Below are 11,099 nucleotides of genomic sequence, written 5' to 3'. Positions count from 1 at the left end.
CACATGCACACTCACGGCTACCAGTGAAGCACGTGACGGTGGAGTTCACTTAATCCTACAACACCCCGTGCAGTGAGCCCACACAAATCCTGACTACTCACCGGGCCGGAGCAACCCGCTCAAATCAAAGAAATCAATAAAGTCACTAAAATACAATAGACAACTACAAACTAAAGTGTATAAACAGATCAGTCGGTAAGGGTAATACTGAGGTGAACACACGATTACACCACACTCCCTACGCTACTAAGTAAAGCAAAACAGCAGCGGCATAACCCAACTCGATCGCCCTGGTTCCTTTTGATTCCAATTGTCTAGTCTTGATTATGGAACACAGAAGTCGCCAACAAACGAAGACACCGACCGTCCACCCGCACCCCAAACAGAAGCCTCTCTAATTACCGAGTGCCCACACCTGACATATCCCGGGAGCTTCCTACATACCAATCTTGCTACAAGGTGTCCCAGTGAAATGGACTGTACGATCCTTAAAGGGACTGTAGCTGTCACATAAAGGTAAAGGGTCACTTCACCCTGGGGGCGACCTTAGATTATGTTTGTCATGTCGGGGAGATTTCTAGGGCAGTGAGGTTTGTTTCATATGCGGCCAGAAGGTGCGCGGAATGTTTTTTATGGGAGAGTATGAACTCACTTTGACATGCTTCGTCCCATCTAGCCATGACTCTATAGACTGACTGAGAACTGCTACTAGGTAGCAAACTAACTTCAAAATTCACAACACAATGGGCATATCTTGTAGCGAGGAAGGCTACATTTTTGGAAGCAATCTTACATGGTGTTTTTGAACCACATTTGTTTGAATCTGAGCTTTCTTTTGATGTTGACCTGGTGAAATGCATTCTAATTGTATTTATTTTCACATTTGGACGTTTTATCAGGACCAAGATTGCAAGTGAGTTCTTTCTATTGATTTGTGCCTTCTTGCTGAACAAAAATTGGTGGTGGGAATTGATCACTGCCAGTGTAGCCAGATAGGGCAGTTTCCCATAATTGGGCTTGGGCCGGTAGATTTAGGGTTGTATAGTAAAAATAGCGTTTGTGCGGGCTTTTGGAGTTTTCAGGAGATTGGGCAGTATGCTGTCAATTAAATCTGGCAACTCTGTATACTGTTTATATGGGTACTATAGGTTTAACGCAATTCACTAACTATTGAGAAGTTGCTAGCAATCATTATGTAAAACACATAGCTGCTCTTTTTAGATATGACCATTAAATGATAATTAAAACTGGAAGTTTACTACAGTGGAGCTTAACCGTACTTGATGGAGATCTGCCTGGATAGAATTATTCTGAATATATTATGGTGAGTTAACATGAATATTTAGTTGCACAACTGTGAAGAAAGAATGAAGTTATTAAATAAAATTGGAAGAAGTTATTTATACTACTGGTAAAAGTGTTAATGTTTGTGTTTTTGCAAACTGTAGCAGGGTAACTCCAAAGGTATAGCCTACTTGGCATGTACAAAACATCAAGCTTACAGCACAGTTGCCCACATGTAATCCTCTAGGCAAACAGTGAAAGTGCATACATTTGCTTGTCAAGTTGAAATTGTAACTGAAAACAATTATTTCTATTGGCATATAGTATGTGTGTTAATGTTTTTGTTTGTTGGTATTGTATTAGCGTGATGAACACAAATGTGTTCTTTACCGATGAGCTCTGTTGTAGTTACTTTTAGGTGCATTAGTGGCACCAAGCAAATTAAACACGAAAGAGCACTGCTCTGAGTTTGTAATAAGTATTAAGGCCAAGGTTAAGGATTTGCTTAGTGACCAGGCTCCAAAAGATTTGGCTTTGAGAATAAAAAAAATATATTGGACACTGATAGTAAGGCCATTATTCAGTTAGTTCAGTGCTGCCTGTCGATAAGGCACCCTTTGAAGCTCTTTCCTGGCACCAAAATGGATGAACAAGCTATTTCTCAAAGACAAAGTGGCTGTGGGTCTTCTCTGACCTTTAGAGAGTATGTATCTCTCACTAAAGATCCCAAAGTTTCTTTGCATGTATTTATTCTTCATACATTCTTCATTAAATATGCTAGTGCAACTTTTCTTACACGATCAGCTGCTAAATTGACCTAACATTTTTGCATCATGCTTCTCTCATGCTGCTCTCATTGGATTGACCTGTTAATGCAGCCCATGTCTCTGTTAAAAAAAAAAAAACGGCAGCTATTTGAACAAACTATAAAATCTATATGTATAAGGAGACAGGTCAGCTATTGAAATATTCTTCATTTTAGGCAACAATATGATGGCTAGCCTCAGGCAGTCTAAACACTATGATACTGTTATTTCTATCTTGCAGTAAAAATGTACTATGATTGAGTTGTGTGGTCGTCCCACCTAGCTACAATATCTGAAGATAAAAATGCAGTAACTAAGTTGTTTTGTATTGTTTTATATGAGCTTCTGTTAAATGACTAACATGTAAATGTAATGTTTCCCAGTTAAACAACAGAAGATTGCAGATGCAGCTCAAAGGCTATGCACTTGATGGTTGAGCTGTCTTGGTGAAGCCAGGGATGGAAGAGGAGGCCATACATCTCACAGCTCATTTCCATATAGTCCGTCACCTCAGCAGACTCAGTTATTACTTTGGGGCCCACGGGAGATCCAGCCTGCAGACCTGGGCTCCCGAGGTTGCTGTTATGATGCCCTACTCCGCTGGCCCTGGTCCACGCAGTTGAAAGCTTTGGCCGGCTGTCCGCTGCTGTAACCCAGTTAGTGTGTGGAGCGTGTGTTGCTGCAGTTTGAAACAGAACACGATAGGGATTTGGATCCAACCGTAAGTATCGCTTCAAACCCATTCTATTGCCATATCATTTACATAACCTCTAAAGATGATCAGATTATTCCCAACTGAAATCCTCTGTGTGGTCGCCTGACTGCTCTCCAGAATAACTTTTAGAAAATGGACCAAACCGCGTTACTCTTGTAACATCCCACTTGTCAATATGATGTGACACGAAAGGGTTTTACCAACCCTATGGCTCCAATGCAATGGCATGGTTTGTGTTGTGTCCACCTTCCACCTATATGTGTATTTCTATATGTAAGGAAATGTACAGTATGTGTTAGTTGTAATACACAATATTTGCAGCAGGGATCAGTGTGTTTCTGCGATCTGCTTTGGAGCTCTCACCTCAGTGCCAGAGCAGGAGAGGCCGCAGTGTGCTGTGGGATGACAGACACAGGCTTAGGCCAAAGTCAGTATTGAGCTTCGCTCATCTCATTGATTGGTGCCTTGGTTCTCATGAGGTTATCCGTTTTTGGTTATTGACATATTTAACACAGAGGCTATGTGTACAGAGCGGGGGTTTTCCACCTTAACCTTTCTGCGTGTCATAGGACCTAAGGATTTCCTACGCAGACTGTCAGAATGGAGTGACAGAAGGATGAGAGGAGTCATGAACGAGTGGAAGTGACAAGGAGGGATAAAATGAGAGATGAAGGGAGTCAGCCGGATGTGAGGCATAAATAACTTGAGGGAAGAAGGATAATAGAGATAGATAGTCCTCTCCCTCAAACTCCCCCTCTTCCTCTTCATACAATCCTGGCGCTCCATGCTCTACTAACTGAGCCGCAGAGTATAATACAGGCTAATAAGGACAATACTCTGTCTCCCTGTTTCTCTCTCAGACCACACACACACACAGTAGTGTTTAAGAATAATAGCTGCCCATAGATAATGTATCTCAGAAAGCCATTCATCAAGAGCAGTAATGCACTGTCACTCGACTGACTAATGGCCTGGAATGTCACAGACACACACACACCCACACACACGCAACGGTACAAAAAGTACGTACACAGACAGGAACACACAGAATGTGTGAAATTATGTTTTTCTTAATGGTTATTTTACCAAAACAGTTATTCCCATTCAAATCAAGAATGTTACTGTTTTTACTTTTCTAGAAATGTCCATCTTTACAAGTATATAGACACGCACACACGCACTGTAGCTAATGGCTCTTATCACCTTCATTACGCCTGCTTATTGGCATAGCACAGAAACATATGGCGGAGCAGGCTCTGTAGCAGCAGAGGTTTCAAGAACCCAGGTGATGGTTAAAGGCTGTAGCGGGGACGTCTGCTGTATGCTAGCTCTGCATATTCCTTAGTAACACTAACATACACCCACCAACTCGTCAGCCTGGCAGAGGAGGCTGGTTGCAGAGGTTTGAGCGTGTGGTAATGTGACTAGTGCTCTTTTCTGTGTTCCCTCCCGCACTCTTCCTTTTCCCATAAAAAGCAGATGGCCCCACCACAGGAATCAGGCCCCCACAACGGCTCCAAGTAACAGCCCGGTAGCTCTCTCTCCTTCCCTGCCTCTCTTCATTCTGTCTCTTCCTCTGTGTATGGATCTGCTGTGTCTGCACTCCTTCCTGCAAGCCATGTCGCTCCTCCAAAGCGAGGAGCTGTGCAGGTCGAGAGGAAGGAGAGGCAGCCGGTGAGTGGAGTCCAATCCAGTTTCAAAGCCTCATTGTGGGCTTGGTGCTCAGGATGACAGACAGCCTCAGGCTGCCTCCATTCCTCACAGAGCACAGAGAGAGGTATGGTAGAAAATAGATAATGGAGAATACTCTCACTTCCACACATCCTTTCTGAAGAGAAGGAGCGGGGAAAAGGGGAAACGAAGAAAGAAGGGTGAAGGACAGAGCCACGTAGACAGAGCCAGTGAAAGTAATTTGTTTTGAAAATGATATCTAACTACTTCCGCAGGGCAAGCTGATTGCACCACATGTATCAATGATCTGGGAAAATCATTGGAAAAATTGGAGATTAGTGAAATGAAAAAATATGTGGGGAGAGAAAGACAGTGGTGGAGGGAAATTCATGGGTGGGTTGAACAGCCCGCTCGAAGGCAGAGAGGCCTAGTGGGTTTGTTTATGTGTAAATGGTTGTAGGTGTTATTAAGGTGAAGTCTATTTCCCCTGGCCTCACCAGAGAGGCTACTTTCACGGACCACCAAGGAGCTACCGAATCACTCTCCGTCAGCGCAGCGAACACTGTCTCCATGGCAACCCCTTAAACTGACCTCATAATCTGCACTATAATAACCAACTGGTTCATAAACAGACACATGGAAGCAAATAAAAATAGTACAATTCTTTCACTGAGGCAAAATGAGATGTGGCAAATAACTAGTAAAGAATACAATGTTAAGCATACTGGCTCTGTTGAGTACTGGACAGACAGGAATGCATCTCTATTCGAATTGTTCAATATATTGTGTACAGAGTAGTAAAGTTTTAATAAAGTGACATTTTAAGTATCACAGCCTTTTTTGTATGATTCTTGCAGCCTTTTTGTACTTCAACAAGGGTCGGAGGTTATCTGTAACGCTCAGTCAGAATTCAGAGAATAGAATTGATCCTGTATAGGCTAATGTTACCATAGTTTTGAGCACTGCTTGTATCTGGTTCAGATACCTTGGCTCTGATGTTATCCTTATCTTGTCTGTTTATGTTCAAACCCAGAAAAGATGACCTTGCAGCAGTACCGGACCAGTTCTGACCAACATTTCTGCATTCAGTTTGCCTAAGCTTAATGTGAAATCCTGCCCACTCCTGGATTTATCTCAGTCTCCCTATTCACTTTGCCCTGTGGATGAAGGATGAAGTAGAGTACCGCAGTGGGTTAGTTAAATCACTCAACGTGTGACATAAAAATACAAATTTCAACCCGTGGGTCTGCTCGCGGTTCAGAACTATTATATGTCAGAAACGTTTTATATAGAGACAACTTTATTTCTGTGAGAAGTGAGATAGAAAATCCCCTACGACGCTGTGAGGAAATGGAGCAAGATCTATCCGTGGAACTGCCCACTCCCCTCGTGTGAGTATAGCTTGCCACGCTACCTTTTGTTAGCTAAACATTACCATTCAGAAATGTTTAGCTAACATAACAAGAACAGGAGAAATGAAATGAATGATTATCATAAGTAAATAAATCATTGTGCACAGGTGCTGCGTGTGAAATCCCTGCTTTGGAATGATTTAGGGGGGTTCGTGGATAAGAGCAACGTGGCTCATGAAGTTATTCATATGTTAAATTATGTCTAGAGGCATGAATCATTTGGTCATTGTTTTCTGGGTAACGGTTCAGTTTTCTGAACTGAATCTACGTTGATGGGTCGGTTGTGGAGAAATATCTGTCCTGACGGTTTTCAATGGGTTTCCGGAAAAGATCTAGCCAACACATTCTGGGTACGGCTAAAAAAAACAGTCAGTGCAGGACTCTAGGATGATGAAAATATGTATAAAATACATCAAGTAATTTGTCAAAATATTGTGAGCTCAGATATCCTGGTTCTCAGAAGAAAGGATTGGTCTTCCCTGGCTCAACAACCTAGCTGGATCATTATGGGGTACCGCAAATTGAGTGGAAATACCTAGCAAATACTCCATGGTGTAATGTTTCTAGGTGGATGTATGGCTCCAAACATGAACAACTACTATATAAATGTTGCATTTTGCAGACTTGAGACAGGAACACTTTCTTTCAGTCACAGAATCACCTCACTCTTAATGCTAAAATCTTATAGAATATGCACAGGTTTGAATGGCGTTGGTGCACATGATGACTATGAACATATTTACAATGTTTTACAGTTTCAGGGCCCTCAAGTATTATTGGTTAAATATGAACAAAAAGGTGTGAAAAAAATATACAAGAACAAATGTGTTAATCAGCATCATCCAATACTCAAAATAAATGAATCTAAATTGTTCACCTAAAATGAGACTTGGAGACCCCAAGATAAACTCAACTTCTTCAAATGATATCCTTGGAGATTTTCTTGCCACTTAATCAATCCTTGTCACTGTGCATGGGGGCAAAATCCTCTTTCAAGCAGGTTCATCACAGCTCAGTAGATTTACATTTCTTAATTACTGCCCTGGTATTGGTGGTGGGTGTTTTCGGCCCTGTAGCTTTTTTTTATAGCCACCGGCTAATTTGTAAAGGACTTATTTGTGATTTTTCTAGTCTTTCCCACTGTGATGGATGGCTAAGGTTGTTAGCCTGTGTTGACTAGCCTGTTTCACCTCATATGTATACCCCAGTGAAACTTAAATGGATGAACACTTGAGAGTTCCCAAAGACTTAGAATACTTGGAATATACATCAATCAGATTTTCTTAATATCATTTTCTAGATATGCCAATAATTATGGCATGCATGTTTTTAAATACAAATCAAAAATATAATATAATATAACCATAATCCTCTAATCAGTAGTCAATCAAGATTGATGGTCCCTCCAGGGTGGTGGCTATTGATAATCCCCTCTGCAGGTCATTGATTAATATCATTACAATTTCATCTATCAATATACAATTGAGATGCTTTGAGTAAACGATTAAATATTAGGTTACAAATCGATTCATCTTTTATATCCAGCCCATTGAAGTTTGTTAGGTAGCATCAGTGAATCAGTGATTAGAGGTTATTCATGATGTGATCCTATGTTGATATCTGATGAAACCTCACAATGCCGAATGACTGTTTCCCTATTTAGAGACTATATGAAGCATGACTTTAAGACTTCGAGATACATTATGCTGTAGCATATTGTTCATTTTATCATCTTATCTTTAATTCATGTGCTGTCATTATGATTATTTAAACTTTAAGATGTTTTTCTCCCCCTGCAAAGTACTGGGAATTATTTGATTGAATTAGACTGTATTAGGCTGAATAGGCTGAGTTGAATGTACACATGATTATCCATGATGGCACTCATGTATTCCACATGTTCTACCGGCTCCACACGCGTGTATTCCTTCGTCAACCTCCTCCCTGCGAGGAATTCTGTCGACGGTGCAATCTTGATCACACAGCTGACACACTTTCATCTGATGAATTATTTATCATCTGAGTAATTAGGAGGCCCATCATCATTATGGTCACAGCAAATTCCCAATTCCAGTTCAAACATAAAACATGGGCTTTTATTTTTCCTATAGATTGCGGATGAGAGAGAATATTAGCGCACCCAAGGGAGGTTGATGTTGCTTGGGGGAATACAACAACACAACAACATAACAAGATAACAAGATAAAGCATTAAGACAAACATCAAAGCGCCAGGCCATTGAATGCTTAACAGTAGAACTGCTGTGCTTAAGACTGGGTGAGTTTAAAAAAGCAGCTCACTCCCTGGAAGGCTGAGGGGCTGGAAGTGATACCTGTCACCACTCCGCTGAATGTTACATACACTGATACTTAGCCAGTGTCTACACAACATGGTATCACTTAGTGACATGACTACAGTCAACTCCATGACTGAAGTGACTGGAGCTCTGATGTATCATAAAATTATGTTTTTTTGGCATTGTCCTGTATATGACATTGTTCTGTATATGAAATTGTTCTGTATATGACATTGTTCTGTATTAATTCAGGCTATTATTTTTGTGCTGGATTCTATCATTTTTTATCATGTTTTTTATTTATTTTTAACGTAGATTCATTGTCAGCCCACAGTGCTATGTATACACCCACCACACACACACAGACACAGACGGAGCTTTGGCACATTCCAGTAAAACCAGCACAGCAAAACACAGTAATGAGTCCCAGAGCTATACAAATCCAGGATAGAAAAATGAATCCTTGTTAAGCCCTGCCCATAGCCCTTATCCTGTACTTTGACTCTCAGCACAGCCCTGCATATCTCAGGCATGCTTTACACTAAACCTCTAAGAGAGCACAACTCCTTCCAGAACCTCTGCCTATCATGATGTGGCAGTCTGCATGAGCAATGGATCTGCACTAAAGACATATTGACCCATAACCTTTGGGAAGCTGGGGTTGAGGTGCAACACACAGAAACATGCAAAATGCTTTTATGTACATACATACACCCTTATTGATCTATGGCATTAGTCGCCTCCGATCTCACCATCCTGGAGCTGAGATCAGTGATGTGACTCTTCACTGATGCTCTGTGTCTAGACCCACAGCCTATTATACAAGGTGCTGTGATAAGGCAGCTTCAAAAGAGAGGTGAAATGTTAACGCAATGTTGTATCTGCTGTATTACTGCTTTGAATAACCTACAGCTTAGAGTGTTTTTGTCCCGTATACAGCACCTGTTTCAGATATTTGAAAAGGAAGTTTGAAATCTGGGAACTTGGGTTTAGACCTAACAAAGGTTTATTTAGACCTATAGCCTGGTTTTAGATTTGAACAAGCTTTTCTGTGGCTGGTAATTCAGTTCTCCACATCAACCTTAATTTTCATTGCCGTTTCCAGAGGATCAAGGTCAACTCAAGGTCGACTAAGCTCACAGTGTGCCAGTGTATTTTTGCATGCAGGCACGCGTGTGTGCGTTCGTGTGTTACCCTTCCCTTGACAGAATCTGTTGGTGTGTGCGTTCGTGTGTTACCCTTCCCTTGACAGAATCTGTTGGTGTGTGACTGTGGGTGCTGTATAGAGGAAGAAAGCAGGCTGATTGCACAAAGGGTGTGTGTGTGTGTGTGTGTGTGTGTGTGTCATTTGGTAATAGAGAGTGTCAGTTGATGACAGCGACAGGCTGGCATTTGTTGGTTTGCTTGCGGTTGGTAATGAACCGCTAGCTGATATAATCATGCAAATCAACAGCTCATCCCAGAAAGAAAATTACAGGCAAGACTGGACACAGAGCAGGTCTTACCCTCACTGATAGACTCATCTATAGAGCAAGTCCAAACACAAATCAAATGCATCGTTTACATGTATTATACAGAATTTAAACAATAAAACACTGCCTTCCAGAGAAACCAACAGTAACTGCATTCATGTAAAGATATCAAGAGAAAGCAAGCATTTTTGATTACTTTTAGGTCAAAGGCTTGGTCTGGGCCACTCAAGGACATTTTACTTTTTATTCCTCAGCCACTCCACAGTAACTTTTACTGCGTGCTTTGGGTCATTTTAATGTTGAAAGGTGAAAGGTTCCATCCCAGTATAGGCTTTCTTGTGAAGGGCATCAGGTTGTCCTCAAGGACTTTTCTGTACATTTGTAGGATATTTGGTTTCTGTCATAAATTTCCATTAATAAATGTATTATATATCTGCGGTAATAAACAGTGTCTCGAAATTTGTATGACAATGGATAGCCATCCTTTCTGCCAAATCTATTTATATATTGGGAGTTTATGAGAAAAGGAGATGAGGGGGTTAACATGGGTACTCGAACATTTGAAGATGCACTCTGAGGTTTTTGGCCATTGCTTTTAAAAGTGGTGCCGTCGAGACAAAAAGGGTCCTTGAAATTGTTGTGTGTGCCCATCTGTGCCCCATGTCATCAAAACCACTCTCTTTCAAACTTAGAATTGTATGGTTAACTGAGGTATGATGGTGATTGAACTTTATGGAGATTAAAACAACCTATTACACATCTAACTCAACATGGGAGATTTTAAAAAGCAGCTTAGAAAACTGAATTACAATGAAGCATTGCATGCATATCAATGTATTTTAGTAGTTATATAAGCAGCTTTCAGACATTGCATACACCAGGACTGTCTTTTTCTATAGGGTCTAGGTAAAAAGTAGCATTTAATACATTTATTTCATGCAATTTTTATACCATTGTAGCCTACTATATGAGGAAACAGACTCACCTAAGGTGCTGTCAAAGTGAAAGCCTCCCTCTCTTGGTTATATTTGTTACCTCGCTCAATAAAATATCTTGATAACCTAGCGACAAATTAGAGTTCTCTTTTTAGCAGGAGCCATTTGTTTTCCAACCTGTTTTCACACAATTGCATTTCAAATTTGCGATGACCTGGTTTGGCATCATGCTGTTCATTGACGTAATTGCTGTGCTTTGCCTCTGTATGCCTTGTACTGGGCTGCACACAATTCACATCTAGACAATACAAATAAAAAACCTATTGATCCTGTCACGCAGGGTTGTGACCAGACAAAAGCTTTCAGAGCGTTAGCCCAGGAGATATTTGGTCAGCCCAAGTGTTTTGCATGCCACTATTTGCTCAGCCTGAACTGTGCAGCTGGGATGGTGTTAATTAAGCATTCGTTGCGAAAACCAGTCAGAGACTCATTTCAAGAGGTGCATGCT

The 11,099-nt window shown here is 41.0% G+C and overlaps 1 long non-coding RNA gene across 2 annotated transcripts; it reads left to right on the top strand.

The window, feature by feature from the left end:
* Positions 1-471: 471 nt before the first annotated feature.
* Positions 472-10,004, top strand: LOC109616283. Of its 2 annotated transcripts, XR_002197393.2 has the most exons (5): positions 528-614; positions 900-913; positions 2,474-2,811; positions 5,510-5,867; positions 8,000-10,004. It is a non-coding gene; the product is annotated as an uncharacterized LOC109616283 (long non-coding RNA). The 2 variants fall into 2 exon arrangements; XR_002197394.2 differs by lacking the exons at positions 528-614; positions 900-913 and adding an exon at positions 472-516.
* Positions 10,005-11,099: the final 1,095 nt, after the last annotated feature.

The sequence above is a fragment of the Esox lucius genome, chromosome 11 (genome assembly GCF_011004845.1).
Source record: "Esox lucius isolate fEsoLuc1 chromosome 11, fEsoLuc1.pri, whole genome shotgun sequence".
NCBI lineage: Eukaryota > Metazoa > Chordata > Actinopteri > Esociformes > Esocidae > Esox > Esox lucius.
The sequence above is the reverse complement of the archived record's forward strand: the minus strand, read 5'-3'. Positions and strand labels throughout refer to the sequence as shown.